A 21,524-nucleotide genomic window follows, 5' to 3' on the forward strand; every position below is an offset into this window, starting at 1 on the left:
GCATGTATTGACTCTATCTAGAGGTCAACCTCCTTCTTCCAAATGAAAACAATAGGACATTCACAAAAAACAATTCCTAGTTCGTGGTCATTTTTCAATGGTGAGCCAGTGATTATGCTATCAGCGCCCAACAGGAAGGTCTTGGTTCAAACCCACCAGCAGCTTCACTCAGAGTAAAAGAGCTGTTCCTGAAAATATCACTCAGTAACTCAACTCCTTGCTCGTGAGCCCATTTATTCTCATATCAACCTTAGAAGACAGAGCAGAACTACTCCTGTTAGTTTCTGAGATTCTAAATCTTTATGGGGGCTGAATGCCTCATCTTTCTCCCACAGAGTAGCTGGTGGGTTCAAACTGCTGACCTTGAGATTATGAGCTGCACATGATGCCCGATATGGCACCGGAGCTCCTTAAAAGAGTGCACTTTAAAATAGGAGCAGACACCAAGGACTCAAATGGAAAGAACAAACTCACTGCCATCGAGTCCACTCTGACTCACGGTGACTCAACAGGACAGGGGAGAACTGCCTCTGTGGGGGTCCGAGACTGTGATTCTGGGAGTAGACGACCTCACCTCTCTCTCTCCCAGACAAGCTGGTGGTTTCAAACACTGTTAAGGCTCATAAATGTCCCACCTTATCTAGAGCACTGTAAGACACTGAATACATTGTCAAATGTACCTTCGCAATCGAATCCATGGTGTGCATCCTGTGTTCCACCTCCGTTTACTAGCCCCATAAACTCATACAAGGAGAAAGAGTAAGGTAGAGTTCATTTTGGCTCCCAGAATCCGTTTTCCTACTAATTATGAATGATTCTGTTCAAGAACTGTAACCCTGAAAGGCACCCTGTCTGGTGGCTAGGAGCCCCTTTCACCTCTGCTTGAGCATCTGTACGACTTCCTGCATTGCTGAGGAGTGACAGATGGGGGGGCGACAGGGCACCTGTAGGCTTGAGATTTGAGGGACAAGAAGTTTTGATCCTTGCTAACTCACCAGCTCACCCCGCTCTGTGTCCACATTCATCCAGGTCCACTCTTCCAAGACTGAGTTTAATAAGGCCTGGCTAACGTCCTGACCCGTGCTCAAAACCTTTTCCTGTTTTCCTATTTTACACCACAATCAGAAAACATACTTTGGACTTTCCAGGAAAAATTAGAGCGGGCATTTGGTGGCCCGAGGGTGAAGATGCCCATGCAGGCAGAGGAGAATGGGAGACAGAGACCCTGCACTCTCTAACGGTGTCCCCATGGACAAGTTAAGGGGAAGTCTCGATGCCCCCTCCCTCTCCTGCTTTAGGCTGTTTCTTTGTCAAAGATGTAGCTTATTCAGCTTCTGATTTTGAAAACATAATGTTAAGTTTCATCCCGATATTCCTGTCTAGTATGAGCACCATGTAAATTTAGATCAATTCCTTCTTAAAGCTTTCACTTTATTCTTATATTATGTTGATTTGCTCTTGATATTTCCCTCATGCAAACTTAAAACATGGAATGACAGGCAGGAGAGTAAAGAGCTTGGTAGAGTCTGAGAATAACAAGAATCATGCTGATGTGACTCACTGATTGCCCTGTATTTAATTTGCCCAATTAGTTTTTTCTCTGTATAAAAGATATGAATTTGTGTTCTAGTCAAAACAAGTTGTGACAATTTGCAACATTAATGACTCAGATTATAGGCACAATGCCCTATTGTTATCCATCAGAAGAAGTGAGTGTTCTTTTTAAAAGTTAGAAATTTGAACAAAGAAAACCACTAACCTGGATCATGTTGGTCGTACAGATATACTGTAGAACTTGAGAAAAGTGGCTTTATTCAAAGTATTACTGCTTTGCATTTCCAGACATTGAATGCCATTAACTACATAATCATAGTAGGTATTAGTTCACTGATTCAAACATTTTTTATATATTTGATTTATGTCATGCCTTATTCACAAATGGCTGGGGAATTTTAAAAAAATATCAAACCACCAATAAAACTAGGCTGAGAAAATTTAAAACATCAAAAATTAAATTTGCAGAGGAGAAAAAAAAATAAAGGATGTTAGAGTAACTCCAATAGAGCCTTATACTTAGGACTAAATTCCTCTTTATCAGCTAAGACACTAATGCGGATTCAGTTAGGGATGTGACTAGTAATGTCTGAATAACTCTAGTCCTTAGTCTCTTCAGAAGACCCTGAAAAATGCGAACTATGCCAGCAGTGAATTCAAGAAGGGTTTTATCACATGGGTAAGAAAATTCTGGAAAACAGACACAACAATTTGCCTGAAAACAATGTTCACGGAAATCTGTTAGAGTATTTAAAAGAAATTCAGCATTTCTGTGAAACGCTCATAAGTTTCAGGTATGACACTCGCACAAACACAAGACAGAATTTAGAAAGCCTATAAGGAAAAGATAACCAACACTGAGCTTTACCCTGCCAGTCTCAAACATCAAAATGTTCCAGACAACTTTCAATAATTTCTAGATGAAGAAAATTCAAGGGTGAATATTCTGGCATGTGTCAGAAATGCCACGAGTTGATATTGTTGGGTAGAAAAGCACACCGAGATTTCATATATTGGATATAAAGACAACAAAAATGGATATCCACTGAGAAATTTGGAAGTCCCCGGGCTTATGTTAAAATTAGCTGCTTTTAACAGCTAACTGTGCTCAGTTAAGGTTATCACTTTGTATTTTAAGGTAATTTAATTGCTGTCAATGCCAAATTCAATGTCATGCAAAAGGTTAAGGATAGACTCCACTGCTTCATGAATTTCGTTTGTATTTTTACAAAGAAGGATTTATCTATCAGAAAACTCCTATATAGTCAAATAACTTCAAATTTTAGTGAAACAATGTCATCCTGAGGTGCAGTGGAAGAACACAAGTCAAGCTAGCTTTATATGAAACACACTCCAAAGTTAGTGGATTTTATTAGTTTTTCCTTTTCTTAACAACCTTGCTAAGGGTCAAAAGACAAGGGGTGAGCTGGGAGGGAGGGGGGAAATGAGGAGCTAATGCCAGGGGCTCACGTGGAGAGCAAATGTTTTGAGAATGATGAGGATAACGAATGTACAAATGTGCTTTATACAATTGGTGCATGTATGGATTGTGATAAGAGTTGTATGAGCCCCCAATAAAATGATTTTTTTAAATAGGGTCAAAAGACCTTTTACTCATTAAGGAGGCTTAGTTGCTAGTCCTTTTTAAATAGAAACATGTAACTTTCAAATGCCAAAACTAGAAAGGTTTTGTTATTCTTTTGTTTTATTTTTCTGGTATAATCTAAAATAGTGAATTCTTGTTCTCATTTTATCTGGTTTTAGTTTAAAAGATTGGCTGTCAAAATTTCTTATCTCTGGATTTCTTTAGATACCTAAAAATGTTTGAGAACCCCAATGAACTATTGTGTGCTTGTGTTATATGTATCTCCATTTACTGTATTATATGTATCTCCATTTACTGTATTAGAACATAAAAATCCCTCAAAACATTCAAAAAACACATATGCCCACATCCCATGAATCCCTTTACCTTCTGAAAACTCTATTGTCTTCTTGTGAGAAAATGAGAGCTAAAGGACAACTAACATCTTATTTTTAGCAACGAATTTTTATGAAAGCTTTATTATGAAAATCGTTTTGACCTCCTATTGTTGTTTGGTTCTGAATCATGGCAACCCTATTTACAAGAGAGAACCACTGCCCGGTCCTGCACCTGCCTCACCAGTGTTCTGCCGCGGAGCCTGCAGCCGCAGCCCCGTGTCCCTCCATCTCGTTGAGGGCCGTCCTCTTTCCCGCAGCTCCTCTACGTTACTTGTGTCCAGGAGAGTTGAATGGTCTTAGGGGCCAGAGGCAAGTTCTACTTACTCTAGATGGGGATGTGGTTTCTAAATGGAGACATGGGTTCAAATTCCACGTCTGACAGGACAGTTTTGACCTCACATATCACCCACAAGGAGTGTGAAGGATGCCCAGGAGCCCCCACATCTGAGTTGGAGAACTCTCAGATCAGGGGAAGTACTATTAACAGAGGAGAAATTAGGTGCAGCTAGCAAAATAAAGATGGAGCAGAAACGGTCTTGTACTCCCTGCACACACGTGCCTTAAAGCAGTCCCCTAGGGAGCTGCTACTGACTGGCGCACAGCGCCGAGAGCGCAAGGACAAATGATTGGTAGCCTCCACAGTCCTTTTCTAGAGAAGTTTCACATTAATTTAAATTGGTCTTAGACAGTTAAACACTACGGGGCCCAGAGCATCTATAAATAGGTACTTGACAAGACATATGAAAGTATTTCCAGCTCATAATTCTTTTTTTAAAAATAAATCATTTTTGGGGGGTCTCATACAACTCTTATCCCAATCCATACATACATCAATTGAGTAAAGCACCCTTATACATTTGTTGTCCTCATAATTCTTGATTTCTGAAAGAGATACCTTACAGATCTCCTTGCATAAATTGTGCAGTGCAATTTACTAATTATATTTATTTATGGATATATATTTTTTCATTTAGAAGTTCATGTATGGAGTTAAATAAAGAATTGCATTCTGTCAAAATGCAATTTTGTTAAAGGGCTGTACACCAAATTATTTGGAGATGATGTTAAAATCTTATTTTGTTAAAATATTTCATTGAAATACATTTAAGAAATCAATATAGAACAAATCTGTTTCATATTTTGGATGAAAGTATAAATGGATTTTACCTTTATGAAAACTTCTATGGTGCTATTCATAGTCTCAAACGGCACAATGGTCAACACCATGCTAGATGGAGAAAAGTTTGAAGCTACGCAGGATCTCATTTTACTTTGATCCACAATCAGTACTCATGGAAATAGCAGTCGTTGTTCAAGTGACCTATTGCCCTGGGAAAACTGTTGCAAAAGACTTCTGTAAAGTGCTACAGACAAAATATGTCACTTTGAGGACTCAAGTGCCCCTCCCCCAAGCTATGGCATTTTTAATCGTCTCATAGGCATGTGACACAATGACAATGAATCAGGAAGAGCAAAGAGGAATCGATGCATTGGAATTATGGTGTTGGCAGACCAAAAATCTCACTGCCACTCTGTCAGTAGGATTTCCAAGACTTTGAATATTTATGGGAGAAGACGGTCTCATATTTCTCCTGTGGAGCAGTCTGTGGGTTTGAACAGACGGCCTGGTAGTCCAATACTTACCCAACAGTGAAACCAATGCTCACAAAGAATACCGAATGCACCATAGATTGCCAAAAGAAGAATGACATCTATCTGGGAGGAAGGTTAGCCAGAATGTTCCTTAAAAGCGAGATTGGCGAGACTTTGTGTCCGGCACTTTGGACATGTTGTTAGGAGGAAAACGCCTCTGGGTTCGGGGCAAAGAGGAAGACTCAACCAGGCGGACTGCCCCAGTGCTACAGCAGTAGCTCCCAGTTATGAGGACGGTGCAGCGCCGAGCAGGCTGTTACTCTGTTTTCCATAAGGTCCCAATGGGCCAGAGCCTACTCGACAGTATCGAACAGCAAGACCATCTATGAAAGGTCAGCATCTGTTTTTACTAGACACAAAATTTACTCCGAGGCATCCACTCGAGAAAAATAAAGGCAATTGCTCCCCAAAAGACTTGTTCAAACATATTGCAGCTTGATTTCTAGAAGCCCCAAACTGGAAGGAACCTGAATGTCCGCGGTGAGGAAGATGGATAAACAAAGTGTGGCACCTTTAATGAGAGAATGTTAGAAAACAATAAAACACTATTCATGATATGCACCTCAAACTGGGTACATAATGCTGGATAAGAGAAATCAGACCCATAAAAACTACATGCTATCTGATTCCACTAATGTGAAGTTCAAAAATAGACAAAACTAATTTATGATTATTATTGTTATGGGCCGTGGGGTTGATTTTTTTTTTTTGACTCACAGTGACCCATGGGACACCAGGAAACCCATTCCTCACTGGATTTCATACTCTGTAATCTTTATGGAAGCAGATCAACCATCTCTCTTCCAGGAAGCAAGCCATGGAGTGGTTTTCATGAGCAACCTTTCAGGTAGCAGCCTCGCACCTACACACTGCATCAGCAGCCAGAACGCGGGTTACCTTGGACCGAGGCACACTAACTAGGAAGGGAACAGACGTTTTCCATGAAACTGTGGAGGTACTCTATAAGTTGCTGTGTATGTTGCTGAACTGATCATTATATACACAAGCACATAGGTAAGTATTCATATATACACAGAGATGTGGGTGCTTCAACCTATGAATTGTTATTAAGAGTCATCAAGCTAACTCAGATTCATGTGGCTTTAAAAGTTATAGCCACCCTAGGAAGGTGTCCAATTTATTTATTTTTTTTCTCTCATCAAAGTGGTGATGGATCAGTGGAAAATTTCAGGCACATGAAAAACCAATGCAGATCATCTGCTTAATTCCAAACCCAACCCAAACCTAACGCCCTCAAGTCAATTACAAGTCCGAGTGACCTGACATAACAATAACATTTCCATGGCTGAAACCGTTCGTGGAAGCTGCCACATCTCTTTTCCCGCGGAACTGCTGTTGGGTTTGGATCATTGACCTTTCAATAACTGCACACGCTACCATGTTGTCACCAGGGCGCCACAAGCTTTCTAAGGAAAAAAACCTAACAAATAAAAACTTCACACCCCAGGATCTCTAACTGACAACAGCTATTTCCCAGTGTTGAAAAACAATTTGATCAGTTTCTGTTCTGACTCCACAGCAGCTGTACAGAAATAGGCTGAAGCTGTGTTCCCTTTCATACTAACGCTCATTCCTATAACTTCTCCCCTGTCTCCTGGTCTCACAGAAGGGCTCTTCAAAGCCAGGTAGAGCATTTGATGGGAAGATAATCAGACAGCAGAGAAGAGCATAAATAGTGTGTAATAATAAATAGCATGAAAATATGTGATATTACATTAAAATAACATTAAGAATGCATATGAATGATGAACATACATATATGCAACAAAACGTTTTTTTGCAATGAAGAATATTCTGAGTAAACTCCTCAAACACTGACAGCAGATATCTTTGGAGGATGAGATTAGAGCATTTTGCTTCAATTTCTCAGAATATTTATAAAATGCATGTTTTCTATTACTGATTTACACGTGAAAAATGAAATAATTTTTAAAACTGTCAGTTTTTTAAAGGCTGTTCAAAAACCATTTGAACATATCACTTAGTTGTAAATGATAAAAATTGCTAATGATGCCTTTAATTCTCAGTAGTTTCTCATTGATTGACGACCTCAACTCTCTGAGAGTGTGATTTGTCTCGCAGCATATCAAGATTTAGCTCCCGGATTGTTTCACAGGATTGATTTCCTGACTGTCGAGCACAGCCCCTAAACCTCACATCAAGTTCAGATTGGGGCCGAGGTGCCTGTGAGGCGGTGGCTTGTTTTCCTAGTTCACTGTCTGGTTTCTGGGTCAGCCTCTCATTACAGCTACACGGTCACTAATTCCCCTAAACGTTATGGGCCTTCTTGTCGCAGTTGTTAGGGAGCACCGGGCCTGTTTCAGTTCACACCAATTCCAGATGCAGAAGCATGCAACCCGGCGCAGTGTTGCGCTGTCCTCAGAAATGCTGCGCGGCTTGATTCCGTCACTGCAGCTCTGTGGTAATCCATTTTCGTAAGGGACGTCCTCTTTTCTGCCGACCCTCTGCTTTAGCAAGCAGGATGGCCTTCTCCAGGAGCTCACCCCTGTCTGACAGCACGTCCCAAGTATGGGAGACGGTTTCACCATCCTTGTTTTTAAGATGCTCCTGGCTCTACTTTTTCCAAGGCAGACTTGCTCAGTCGCCGGTCAGTTCATGGTGTATTCAGTGTCTGTTGCCAACAACGTAATCCAAAAGCATTATTTTTCTCTTGTCTTCCAAAAGCATCTCTTTTATTTTATTGTGCTCAGGTTCAAGTCACTCCAGAAAAGTCAATAACAAGTGTTGGTAATGGTGAGAGCAGTGAGTCAGGGCAGAGCTGGAAAAGAGCGTGGGCAGGTTGGCGGATCGATTGCGCAAGTACACAGAAAGGTGGCCATAGTGGAGCTTGAGACAAAGGGCAGCTAGCAGGAAAGACATTTGAAGGCTCCGATTCCCAGGACGTGAACACGACAAGGCAAACATGTGGCTCCGACAGAAAATCCACATCTGGGAATCCTGGAGGGTTCTGGGCTTACTGTATTATATTGCCATATAATGGTCAATGCAAAGAAAATCCTTGAATTCCCCTGTCTTAATTTGGATCGATAGCCTTATAAAGGATGGAGCCAGACTACAAGATACCCTGTAGCAGGAGAAAGTGGGGATGAAGGTGGCCTAGTGCCTCTGAAGAGTCCTCACGTGGCCTAAAACTCCCCAAACTCACTGCTATCAAGTCAGTGCTGTCTCATGGCAACTCCCCATGGCAAAAAGCAGGTTATTAATACAGAAGCAATAGTAAGATAGAAACAGAGTCAGAGAAATCATGTTTCTTTTGGCAACTTATTAAAACTTCAATTTGGTTACTTGGATTATTTTAAAGAAAAGAGATTTAGTATGCTATAATATAGCATTACCATAATATTATAAAAGTTGTGTGGAAAACATGAAGAAAAGCGACAAATGTTTTTCTAGATACAATAATGAAACTAACCCACTGCCGCTGTTATCCCAACACACAGTGTCCCTACAGGAGCTAGGAGAATTGCTCCTGAGGGCTCCCGAGACTGTGATCCCTTATGGGGACAGGAAGTCTCATCTTTCTCCCTGGGAGGAGCTGGTGGTTTCAAACTGCGGACCTTCAGGTGAGTCGTCCAATGTGGCCCACACCCTCTTTTGAAGGAAACTCAGGCAAGTGTGTTCCTCGGAGAACTTCTCTGTAGCCATCAGCCATGGAGGCATGCTTAAAACATGCTCTGTTTCTCATACGCCATGCATGTTTGAACTGGAAACCCTACTAAAAGTTATTTTGTTTTGTTTTTTCCCTACTTATTCCGACATAAATAAAATGTGATGTTTTTCTTTCTTAAATCAGGTCGTTATCTCACTCAGTTTTATTCAGGGGCATCAAGTTTAAGTAGGACGAGATCAGTGATTGTTCTTATTGTTAGGTGACATGAAGTCTAGTCCAGGTAATGAAATAAAATTTCACGAGATTTCCTGGGTTGCAGTTTTTATGGCAACAGAGGGTCATGTCATTGTCCCATGGAGCTCCTTGACGGGTCCAGACCACTAACCTATGAGCTACTCCATCACCAGGACACCTTGTTTAATGACAGCGCACTCACTCCCCTCCATTTGAGAATTCTCAGAATCAGCAAGGGTGCAGACTCGGTTGGAAGTGTCATTAGGGAGAGGAGATCTACCTACAATGAGCTAAATGAATGGAAACATCTCCTAGAAGAGCCTCCAACATTGATAAATTGTTTTATTTTTTATCCAATACAAAGAGTAATTTTGGTAGATTTAGATTACGTCTGACGGAATTTGACTTGCTGTAGTTCTGTCTATCTATTATAGAGATCTTAGCTAGATAGTCGAGGCATCTCTACTTAGCACCTTCTTTCACTGCCTGGAACAGTGAAAAGACAATATGACTTGGATATTTTTAACAAAACAGGGTATACTACTTTACTTTTCAAAATATAAATTTTGGATTTTTTAAATCATTTTATTGGGGGCTCGTACAACACTTCTCACAATCCATACACAAATCCATTGTGTCAAGCACATTTGCACATTTGTTGCCATCACCAATCTCAAAACATTTGCTTTCTACTTGAGGCCTTGGTATCAGCTCCTCATTTTTCCTCTCCCTCCCTGCTCCCCCTCCCTTATAAACTCTTGATAATTTATAAATTATTATTATTTAGAATTTTTATACCTAAGTTTTACTCTTAAAAGTTATTGACTGTGGCTCTAGGTGTAAATGTATTTGTAGGGGAGAAAAGGAGATAGGGATAGAGGAAAAAGTAAGAAATGAAAGAAGGAGGGAGGGAGGGAGGGAAGGAAGGAAGATTAGTTTAATATCAATTAGGATAATGTGCATTAAATGTACTGAAAATAAGTTATTCTTTCTGTTTTTGTCCAGTTAGTGCTTAGCTACTCTTGAGGCTCGTTTGATTGAGCACCCACCATATTTTTCTAATGTCTATACACAATATTGGAATGCAAATCAGTACTAACAACAAAACACGCCCCATCCAATCTCTCGCTCAATACGAAGACAGTTTTAAGAACAGTGCTACTTCTACATAGTGAAAATTTGGGGCCCATAGATTCTAAAGAGATTTAAAATTTGCAAGGATTTAAAACTCGCTGGAATGAAGCCTTTGAATTATAATGTTTGTTTTATTGCTCTGATCTTGGCCATGTTCCTATTAAATACATTTGTGGATTTAATTTATGTTAAAAAATAAACAAATCCATCCTTCAAGCAACTTAGATTTATCTCTGTTTGCACAACAAATGAGAGCACATAAGTCCTTTTTTCCCAGACATGGAATGCAATGTTTACCCATTGGACCCCTTCCAATACACTGGGAAAAGAGTATTTACTTACTTCCTGAAAACTACTGAATAATTTGAAACACTCTATGCATTGAAGTGGTAACTGAAAGTTTGCTACTTAATTGGAATCCTCGTAGACTTTAGCATAAATACTCTATTACTTATTATATGCATAAAACAAATGAAAAGAAAAATGAGTTTTGAGAATTTTCAAAAATGCTCTTCCCTTAAGCTGTTTTTAACTGGCTTTTAAAAGCCTTGAGTTTCTTCAATATGTGACTTGGTATATAATGTCAAAATTGTACGCTAGGATTTTTTTTTCAGGTGTTGAAATATATCAAGAAGTCGTCTAAGCACTGTTTTTGCCATTATTTATTTTAATACTTGTAATGAATTTTTTTATGTGTTCAGCAATCAATCCTGTCCTTTCATATAGAAAGAAATGATAACTATTGATCTTTCTTTGACACTACCAATTTGCAGAAAGTTGGTCGGATGCAATTAATAGAGCAAGAAGTTTAGGATGGAAACTGATTTTGAATCTAGTTGCGTGGTCCTAGAACATTTGCTAATTTTCATGACTCTTAATAGCATCTTCAGTAAAGTGGGATAACATTACCTATCTCAAAAACTTCATCAAACTTAATGAGGTAAGATGGGGAAAGATTCGGGTGCAGATAAATACCTCCTTCCTGGTCTCATTGGCATGATAGATCGCCCTCTTGCTGTGGGGGAATGTTCACAAATAAGCCTACAGTTCTGTCACATAGCATCTTACCTGGCAATCTATCTAATGGCTTCTCCTTCGAGGGAATGCATTCTCAGGATTGTTTAGCTTAGAGATAATTAGGATGCTAAAAAGCCAGTTTTCCTTCAGTAGAACTGATTTTTGTATTGGTAAAACCAAGTTGTAAATAAATTGTGATTAACTTGATCCCCCCCCCCAAAAAAAAACCAACCCCCAACCAAACTAGAACTAGGATGCACATTCCATCCTGTTTAGTGCTTTGTCTGCATGTGAACTCCCTCCCTCCCAAGATGGAAAATAGCCACGCTCACATTGCTTCTTTGCTTAAATCACTGTCGACCTGCAACACTATTTCCTCAGTCTTACTCCAACTTCCCTCTCAGATTTCTCCTCATCTCTGGGGAATCGTGGGTATCTATACCAAATAGGGAGAGTTAGATGTCAAAACCCAACAATTCCCCCAATTGCCTGTGAATGCTCCCTGAGCTTGTTTAGTGCAGACTGCATTTTTTTTACTGACAATGACTCACACCCTGATGCCCCATTCTTTTGCTTATAAAATATTCTAAAACTATGGGCCTCTAAGTACATTCCAAATGAAGAATTCATCAAAGAAATCGGTGGCAGTACAGGTTCAGAACTAAAACAACAAAACAGAGGAGTCTGTTAATATTTTGATGTCACATGGCCTTCCCTTGTGAAACCCAGGGTGTGTAGAGGCCAGCCTGAGGAACCTAGTGAGCAGGCGTGTCCCAACAAACACAGGCCAGAGATCATCAGGATAATGGATCAACCCATGTAGAGAGTCTTCTTGTTGGGGCGTTGCCTTTCCCAGGACCAAGCAGAACAGATTTGTATGAATTCTATTATTATTATTTGCTCAATTGGGAGAAAATGTTAGCCACATATTTAATAAAATGTGTTTCTTATTAATGACTGCAAGGACAAGAGTGTATTCAATATATACGTAGGTAAGGGTGTATATAGATATGTGCAGGGTAATGATTAGAAAACATAATTATACAAATATATGAGGTCACATCTTTTTTTACTTACATCATTTTATTGGGGGCTTGTACAATTCTTATCACAATCTATCCATCCACCCATTGTGTCAAGCACATTTGTACATCTGTTGCCGTCATCATTCTCAAAACATTTGCCTTCTACTTGAGCCCTTAATATCGGCTGCTCATTTTCCCTCTCCCTCTCCACTTCCTCCTCCCTCATGAACCCTTCATCATTCATAAATTATTACCTTTTGTCATATGTTACACCGTGACGTCTCCCCCACCCTCTTCTCCACTGTCCATCCCCCAGGGAGGAGGTTACACATAGATTCTTGTAATCAGTTTCCCCTTTCTACCCCAGTTCTCTCCACCCTCCAGGCATTGCCACTCTCACCACTGGTCCTGACGGAGTCATCTGTCCAGAGGCCACATCTTTTTTAAGAATCCATACGTAGACATTTTTGCAAATGCAAAATGAAAACTCAAAATCAATAGCGACTTTTATATTTATCTGTGCATGGTGTCCTCTTTAATGAGAATGAATCTGGTATCACAGAATAGTCTGTGGGCAGACAGGCTTGAAAATGGGCAGAGAAAATGCCACTTTATTTATTCTTCCCATTCCGTCTCTTCAAGTTAAAGCTGTGCCAGCTTTGCCAAGCTGAATCCTGCTGCAGGACGTCTCACAGTCTTCTCAACAAGCTCTATTAAAGCTCACAGCTTAAGAGCTTAATAGGTCTGTCACTTATTCGTGGGAAAAAAAATTAAAGGCCTAAAATCCATAGAACTGTTTTCATATGCCCCTTCCTTTGCAATCTCTCTCTGTAGCAACATAGGAGGGGGGGAAATCTGAGGAAAAGGGATAATGATTTTCTGAGATGTGATCTCCACAGGTCAGTCAGTGCACATCATTTTCTTACATAATTTGAGTCAGAAAAGAATAGCATTTTGATTTTTCAAGTTATAAACTTGGTAAAAAGATATTCTTTTTTTTTCAGCCAATGTGGAAAGAATGCATTTTCTTAATGCTAAAGAGAGACCACTGAACGTAGTCTGAATGAGAACCCAAAGTATTGCCCTCGAGTCAATTCTGAATTTCCTAGCATTTTCAACCTCTGGGTTTCTTAAAGTAGAATGCCAGGCCTTTTGTCTGAGACAAGAGCTTTCACTTGAAGCACCTCTCAGTGAACTTAGGCTTCCAACATTTCAGTTAACAACCAAGTGTGGTAACCATTTTCAACAACCAGGGGTGAATAAGAATGGTTCTGCTTCATAAACACTCCCTGTGTTTCAGCAGATCATGGCTAGGAGGATTGCAAAAAAGTAAGAACAAACCCAGATGTCTAGAAGGTTGCCGAAACCCCTGATGCAGGCCTGGTTGTGCCTTAATGTCTATCTGTCTTAGAAGTAATGGTGCCTGCTGATGTACACGTGATACGGTTTCAAAGGACTGAACGTCTCTCCACTGAGTATTTCCAATTCTAATTCATGTTCACTTGAACTTTACTCTATCTCACTGAAATGTCACTTAAGCAATGCCATTCCTTGATATACTTTGATCGGTCCTAAAATATTACCGATTGCCACTGAGTCTTCTCCAGCTCACAGCGACCCTGGAGGACAGAGTAGACTGCTTCCTGGGGATTCCAAGACTGGAAAACTTTCTGGAAGCAGATTGCCACATCGTTCCCCTGCAGAGAGGTGGTGGGGTTGAACGGCTGACCTTACAGTGCACTTATTTCTGAAAATGTGTTCTAGTACACGTAAGGGGAAGAAAGGACCCTGAAGTGTGAGAGAGGGCACTGTGGAAGACAAATACCATGAATGGAAAACTCGGAAACAAAGACAAAGACAGCCTACCACCCAAATCTCCAGGCAAAGTAAATGGTCACTGATGAGACGGGGCGTGAAGTCGGAGGACTGTGTGCCCAGGATTTGTCGGAGCTCAAGAGGGTAGAGTGGAAGAGTGACACTCTTCCCTCTCCCGATAGTGTCAGATTGCGTAAGCTGCTTACCTCTTTGGCCTAGGCCTCCTCAACAATAAAACATAAAGGAGTCAGCACTTTGCCGTTTTGTGGGGGGTTAGGGTTAAATTAGTTAACACATGTAACGTGCTTGGGACACTATTTGACGCACATCCATGTTTCTATCCTTACCTGTGAGGAGACCGAGTGACAATGTCAGGTAAGCATGAGACTGACAGGCGGGTGGTGAAAGCCCACTCGTCAGTCTATGAGAGCAGAGATGAGGTTGCCTGCTCCCATAAGGATTTGTGGCCTTGAAAACCAGATACACTGTCACTATGAGTCAGAATGCACTTGGTGGCGTATTACCTTTTAGGAATTATTTCTAACTTTCCTCTTAATTTTTAATCATTTTATTGGCAGCTCTTACAGATATCATAACAATCCATAGTTCAATCCCAACAAGCATTTTTGCACAATTGCTTCCAAAATCAGCTTCAATACATTTTCTTTCTCCTTGATCTCCTTGATATCAGCTCCCCTTTATGCCCTCCCTCTCCCACCCCACCCCCTGGGAACCCTTATGTATTTATTTTTGCCATAGCTTACACGATCCAATATATTCATTCCCATACCTTTCTGTTCTTCGATCCCAACAAGGGGGGCTTTACAGTTATCAATGCCATCAGCTCCCTATTCCTCCCCCACCTCTCTTCCTGCATCCCCAGGGAACCATCACTCCTGCTAGTATTTCTAAAGGGTTACCCATCTTGGCTTTTATGTACTGAGCAATCTTAAATATTCAAATAAATATATGCAAATCTAACTGGATTAATTAGGGGAAACAAACAAAAAACCTAATAGTAAGGGAAGGGAATATTAAAGAACTAGATGATATTTATGTGTTTCATCAGTGCTACCCCGCACCCTGGATTTATCATCCCTTCTGTGTGGTCCAACTGAGAGGGACTGTCCAATTATCTCACAGGTGGGTTTTGGGTCTCCCCTGCATCCACTCCTCTTCACGTGGATTTGGTTGCTTGTTTTTGAATTTCTGAAGCCTCTTCTCGTCAACATCTCATGGTCATGCGGGCCTGTGTGCTTCTTCCATGTAGGCTTTGTTGCTTTATTCTTTAAAATCTTACATTTTTGGTTGCACAAACTGAGCATAAGTTCAAAGACAAAGGTCGACAGTGGAAAGCTAGGATTTGAACCTCGGTCCTCTTTGCTTCCTTCCACGTGGTCCCATATGTTTCTCAGGAGGATGGTGCTTCAGCATTTTCAGTGGCTGACTTCTCAGAAAGAGGTGATCAAGAGTTGCCTCTGGATTTACTCACACATTTCAGTTATCAAAGGTTAACTGTTTGAGCCTTCATAAGAAACACTTTAAATATTTGAAAGGCATTTTGTACTTTCAGCTAGATATCCTGTCAGTGAACCTCAGTCATCAGGCGACAATGTGTTCCAAATGCTCATGTCATGCCCTGCCTCACACTACAACCATCTATCACTCAAACTGGCCTTTACATGGCAGCTGGGTGCAGCCATTTCCTTTTTGCATGGACGAAGTGACAACTTCAGCAGGATGGGTGATGACGACACTGGAGCATATGCTTAGTCAAGCTGGGGGAGAATTTTACCCCACAGATAGTGAGCTGGTGCTCAGTTAACTTCATCTATAAAAGGAGCAGTGTGTCTGTTTTCTTACAATTCTATCTTTTATTCATTCCATCCACTAAGTATCATTCTGACTTTACCTTTAAAAATATAAGCTAAACAATTGGAATATCAGAACGAACGCGATCTATTGGATTGAGTCGCGAACACAAAATTCTTAACGAAATAGAAGTAGAAAAGGGAAATTGGCAGAGGACTTGAAAATTCCATGATCCCTTGACTACTTGGAAAGATATATAGAGTAAGAAAAAAATCCATACAATACCAAATTAGCAATATAAGCTAAGAAGCCTTTAAAGGGAGAAAAATAAAAATAACGAATCCTCAATTTTAAGCCTGGAGAGCTTCCAGCAAGAAGACATACTGGATTTTTCTCCAAGTCTAGTGGGCGACGTGGAAGAAGAATTCAGAAACCCAGTGGTTGTATCAACTCTACTTCTAAATAGGCTTGAACTTGTTTTGACTCTTTCAAGACAAAGTCGCTCCATCTCTACAAGGTGTAGAGAAATAAAACCAATTTCAGATCATCATAAAATATCAATTGTTTAATTAAAATTGAGCTTTCAGACTTTGGAGGTGAAGGCTACATCATATTATAAATCCTTGTCAGTGGCAAGTATGGAAACACAAAAACCTACAGAAAAGAACGGATGTAAAGATAACAAGGAACAGAGAAAGCTTAGACTGTGGACAAAATCTAAGAGGTCAAACGAAAGCAAAATTACCCACACAATATTTTGAAATCAAATGTACACGACCATACATTTTCATTAAATTTTGAATAATTAGCTTTTCTAATATTCATAAGTGAGTAGGCCATTTCACTTTATCATATATTGTGTAAAAATCCAAGCATGCATGTTTTAAAGAAGTCAAAGGCATGACCTTGATTTGGATGGAGCTCACTCTTTCATAGTGAGGAATGAGGCACCTCAACCTCATTAGCATTTCTTCACATCCTAGGGGCCCTTTTCACGGTATTAACATCATGCAGCTCAAAATGAAACTAGGAGGAATTATCATACCAGGCCTTTGATTTACCATAGGCCAGTCATCTTTCCCACCCTCTCTTATCTTTTTGTTCTTGGATACCACTGAAGTCATTCTAAATCACTGCCATCGAATCAATACTGACTTATAGCATGCCTCCTCCCTCTCCCCGCCTCCCTCTGTGAGTTTCTGAGATTGTAGCTGTTTATGAAAGTAGAAAGCTGTCTTTCCTTTGTGGAGCTGCGGATGGTTGCAAACTGCTGACCATGTGGATTTCTGAAGTCATCAGAAGGAACTCTTAGCTTTGTGCTTTGTGTAATAGTTAGATTTTGTGTCAACTTGACTGAGCAAGGGTTCTCAGTAGTTGTGAGGTTGAAGCTACCCTGAGGACGTGATTTAACATAATGTACTCAATTTTCTGATGGGAACTGCCACATTGAGCAGCCAAGCAGCTGTGGAAAGATGAGGATGGAACCCAAGTCCTTACACAGTTGGCATGCCTAATGATGTCTCCTGAGGCCTGTGACCTGTAAGTAGATGCTACAGAAATCTTCTGCATTTCTTGTGTCTGGATTCTGTATCAGACATATCAATCTCTGTTCTCTGGACTTGAATCAATGGGCTACCATATGGCCTGTTGATCCTGAGAGCCGTCAGAGCCTGTCATCTGACCTGCCAATCTTGTATTCATCTGTTTCTATATCCATCAGCTGTGGTCTTCTAGCTTTGTCTTTATGCTCCCTGATTCATCAGTCTAGGCAGCTATCTATGTCAGGAAAAGTTTATAGTTTCACACCTGATTCACAGTTCTGTGGAAGGATTCTCACAGTGAAGCCTTTGAGAGCCAGAATTCCATAAGACTGCTTTTTCTTTCTTAGCCAATTTTCCACCTTTAACAGGGTCCAATCTTACTTGCCACTTTCCACTTGTTTTAGTGGGAAATATTTTCTGAGGGTCAGCAGACTAGCTTGAGAAGCTTCATCTCCAATCATTACCTGTTGTGCCTCTGACTGGTCCTTAGTGCAGGTCCAAGAGAAGTCCCAGTCCCAACAAGTCACCCCAGTGGTCATGCAGTTGCATTTTCCTGTGCCTCTGAGTACGGGTGTTCGTGCCAACCCGGGTGTCAGAGATACGCTCAGAAGAAAGCAACACAAATGAACCCTGGCAGTTATTTGGCTCATTTGCTAGAATCCACTTAAAAAACAACAGCATGTTTCAGTATCCAAAGATGTTGAACACATTGGCAACTAGCACCATCGCTGCCGGACCCATAGCAGACGGGCCTCGGGTAGTTGTCCTGCCTCTTGGAAAGGGTTGGCTCTGTTCGCATAGGAACATCTGTGTTTACATTCGGGAATGCGAAATGCGCGCACAAAAGAAAAATGACTAAATGGGATTAAAGAGCCAGAATTACAGTTTGATGTGGCATCTAATCAAAATAGGGGGGCCAAGCCACATGACTGGTAGTGCAAAATGGGAAAACACCTTGGGATTAAGAATAAAAACCAGCGTTGACAATAATGAAAACAATCGTTGCATTGCATTTCTATGTATGTCTTGCGCATCCCTGTTGACTCCCTCAAAACATGAGGTGGCTTTGGAAAGCTCATGGAAACAATTCCATGATCTTTTAATTCCATTTTCCCATCAACTTTGAGAGACCCTCTGTATCCTCTCATTTAAGAAAACGAGGAAGAAGTGGCTGCCGAAGGAAATGGGCAGTGACCTCGGGCACAAACTTTGGCGGCGATAACCTCCAATAAACAGAGAATGCAGTGGTGGCCGGCCCTAACATGGAAAGAAAAAGGCGCGTTTGGAAACCTCTAAGGCCTGTGCTAAACGAGATGGGTCACTGAGGATTAGGTGAGGGGCAAAGTAGCAGCCTTCAGGGTAATCTGAGGTAGCGATCAGAACCCCAAACAAGCAAACTCTCTGTGATTAAATTTGCTGGCAGTATCAGGAGAAAGATGATAGAAGTATATGTGTGTTTGCAGAAAAAAATACTTTGGGGCTGCCTACAGAGCTCAGCTAAGGGGGCTAGAGATGCAAGAACTCAGTAGGACTTGAGTACTTCCCACGACTCAAGTTTCAGTAGTATGGAAAATTTTAATTATCTTTTAATTCTATCTTTCCATGAATTTTTTGAAGCCCTCTTGGAAACTAAAGATGGCACATTTTCTAACATTTCACAGGTTATAAAATATTGCAGTCATGAATATGATTGTATTAATTTTCTCATCCAACTAGAATGTCAAATCATTAAAATGATAACTAGAACTTTGCCAATCGTGCCAGTCGTGTTCTTCGGAAGGCGTGAGCATCCCGGTGGCTTTAGAAATGAACAAAGGCTTGAAGCTTACACAGAAAGCTACATTGCCGGCATGTCAATTCCAACTCAGAGTGACACTATTAGATGACAGATGAACTTCCCCATAGGGTTTCAAAGACTTTTATCTCTCTCCTGTGTGGTAGTTGGGGGATGTCAACGATCAACCTTTTGGTGGCTGAGTGTTTAATCCACCAGGACTTCTTGAGTCTTGTATTAAGGCCCCAAAATTATGTAACTGGCCCTGCATTTGCTGCCCTCTAAACTGTCTATCTACAATGGAGGAAGTTTAGTGCCAAAACTAGGAATAACAATGCAGTTAAGACATAGCCTGGTTGTTCAAAGGTTAGAGTCTAGAATTAGAATAAGTTTAGTCATCAAGTTATTATAAAATGAGTGCAAAGTGAGATATGAAGTAAATATGAAGCTCCAGAGGAGAGAACAGTTATTTCTAGGTGGAATGGGGTCAGGACCTGTGGAAGGATTGGAGTGTTCACTGGATCTGAAAAGAGGAGAGGCTTTGGAACACTGATGATGGAAACAGCGGGAGAGAGGCGGTGTACTCTATATGTGAAAACATGAGAAGAGCAGGGCACTTGGAATCGATTTCAAATTGTTTGTTTTGCTTAGGAGAAGAAGAAACATGGTTGAAAAGGTAGCTTGGCATTGGTCTTGGGAGGGCCATGAATGTCCAGCTCACGATGCTGAAAAGAATTCAACATGAATTACCAGCCAATTTGTGGTTGTTTGAGGAAGGGGTGGGGAGGAGGATTCTAGATTAGCTCTACGGACAAGACAAATGGTTAAGATTCGTGTTCTACTTCTAGGATTTGAAACTACCAGCCATAGTATGGAGGAAAGTGGTAGAAATTTGCTTCCTCAGAGATTGTTATTGCTTATTATAAGGTACCATCAAGTTGGTTCTGAATTGTGGTGGACCTATAAGCAATCGAGCAAAACACTGCTCTGTGCTGCCCCATCCTCATAATCACTGATGAACTTGAACCCATTGTTTTGACCACCTTGTCAACCCATCTCTCAATGAGGGTCTTATTTGTCACTCACCCTCTACATGACCAAGCCCAGTCCAGATTTATACTGCAGCCTTGGAAACCCTAAAGGGTAGCTCTTTTCCATTATTTATCATTGCTACAAATCAGACTTGATTCCACCAGAGATACAACCAGTTGGTCATGCCTTGCATTAGGAAGAGTATAACTGGCCTCAGGCAATGACAGAAATTCTATCATTTCTCTACAATAGAAGGAGAGTATTACAATCACAAACAAGATGAATTTGAGTGATATTAAAATTAGTGCAAAAATGATCTATTTCTTTATTTACCCAATTAAACTCTACCTTTCTTATCTGCCCAACAGATACCCCTCACTCATGTTGAAGAGTAAACTTTTATTATTTAAGGTTTGAATTGTCAGGATAGAGAAGCAAACTAAGGCAGCTTTGAGAATACTACAGGAATGAAAGTCTAATAGGGTTTTTAAAAAGTGTAATAGCTTCATCTCTGAAATAATTTCTCCAAAAAATTATTTATTATTTAGAGCAGTGGTCCTCAACCTTCCTCACGCCGCAACGCTTTAATACAGTTCCTCGTGTGGTGGTGACCCCCAACCATAAAATTACTTTCATTGCTGCTTCATAACTCTAATTTTGCTACTGTTATAAATCAGGCGACCCTTGCGAAAGGGCATTCAACCCCCAAAGGGGTCGTGACCCACAGGTTGAGAAGAGCTTGTTTAGCAAAACACATGACAGTATTGGACTTGGTTCATTTCTTCACAAAAATAAACATGGAAACTGAAATCAGCATCACTTAATCATTTCCTAGGTGATCGATTCGGATTTTTTTTTGTAGAGATGCACCAGAAGAAAATAATAAGTTTTGTACTTTAAGGTTTACAAAATTACTTTTCTATTTACCTACCTACCTGTATCAGTTGAATGAATTAATTCTATTGCAAACCATTTTAAACTCCAAAGAGAAATGTACATTAGAGGGATACTATAACCCTCCTAATAGAGAAATATTTCAATGTATTATTATTTGATAACCACAAGAAATACCCAAGGAAGTAATATTAAAATTGAATATGAAGAAAATCCAGAGATGAATAAAATCTAAGACACATTAATGAAACAAAAGGTGAATTTCATTTTTCAGTCATTTTTGACCATTTATTTTCCAATAATGAAAACATCAATATTTTAGCTCTCAGAAATGAAATCTTAATTAATGTTACATTTCCCTGTATCTCACATAATCTATGAATCATTGTTGTATTAATGTTCTT

At 40.3% G+C, this 21,524-nt stretch overlaps 1 protein-coding gene across 2 annotated transcripts in view; it reads right to left on the reverse strand.

Moving 5' to 3' along the window:
• The window catches only part of PRKG1 (protein kinase cGMP-dependent 1), a 1,325,949-nt gene that overhangs the window by 446,175 nt on the left and 858,250 nt on the right, over window positions 1-21,524 (reverse strand). The window lies entirely within an intron of this gene.

This window comes from Tenrec ecaudatus, chromosome 16 (genome assembly GCF_050624435.1).
Source record: "Tenrec ecaudatus isolate mTenEca1 chromosome 16, mTenEca1.hap1, whole genome shotgun sequence".
Taxonomy (NCBI): domain Eukaryota; kingdom Metazoa; phylum Chordata; class Mammalia; order Afrosoricida; family Tenrecidae; genus Tenrec; species Tenrec ecaudatus.